We start from the raw sequence: 989 nt of genomic DNA, 5'->3' as shown, positions 1-989 counted from the left end.
AAAAGGTTCAAGTCAACAACTTCTGACATTGCCAGTCCTACAGATAGCACACTGCTATTATGTGCTACTGGACTATGTTTGATTATTTTGCTGAATTCACGCATCTACAATATTTTAATAGCAATGGCATACCTATCTCTGACAAAACTGAACAAAAAAGGGATACAAATGAAGGACCATTTTGTATCTGTATATACAAAATAGGATAAATAAACAGCTACTTTCTCTTAATTCAATGAGATGAAAGATTTGTACTAAAAGTATTTGGACAGGATATCATGTCTGCATCTTGTACTATGAATAACCACTATGAAAACAACAATATGCAATGTATTATTGAAACTCTCCTATTAATCAGTTTTGAAACTATCTCATTGCTATGTGTTTCTCAATAAAATTAATAAAAATAAAATAAAATAAAAGCACACACACACAAAAGACTTGAAGTACTTTGCTCCATGCTCTTCTTGACTTGATGGTTTGTGAAGAGAAGTCTGCCATTATTCTGATGGGTTTTCCTTTAAATGCGATCCCTTTCTTTTCTTTAGTGGCTTTTAGTATACTGTTCCTGTGATCTTGATTATTATATGTCTGGGTGTGGTTTTAATTGGGTTGATGTTATTTGGACTTGTATATGCTTTGGTTACCTGAATGTCAGATTGTATCCCCATAATTGGGAAGTTTTCTGCCATTACTTCTGCTCATATTCTCTTTATATCATTTGTGTTGACTCATTCCTTCTCATTGATGCCTATCAGTCTCATGTTGTTCATCTCTGATGCCTATTAGTCTTATGTTGTTCATCTTGAAGATGTTGAATTATTTTTTCCTGCATCCTAGTTGGTTTTTTTCCATAATTTTATTGAGAAACAAATAGCAGTGAGACAGTTTCAGATCAAACTGGTAGGACAGTTTCAATAATTAACACATTGCATACATTCTTCCTAGTGGTTAATTGCTGTACAAGATGCAGACTTGATATCCTATTT

The sequence above is a fragment of the Octodon degus genome, unplaced genomic scaffold (assembly GCF_000260255.1).
Source record: "Octodon degus isolate 3935 unplaced genomic scaffold, OctDeg1.0 scaffold00127, whole genome shotgun sequence".
In the NCBI taxonomy this organism is placed as follows: domain Eukaryota; kingdom Metazoa; phylum Chordata; class Mammalia; order Rodentia; family Octodontidae; genus Octodon; species Octodon degus.
The sequence above is the reverse complement of the archived record's forward strand: the minus strand, read 5'-3'. Positions refer to the sequence as shown.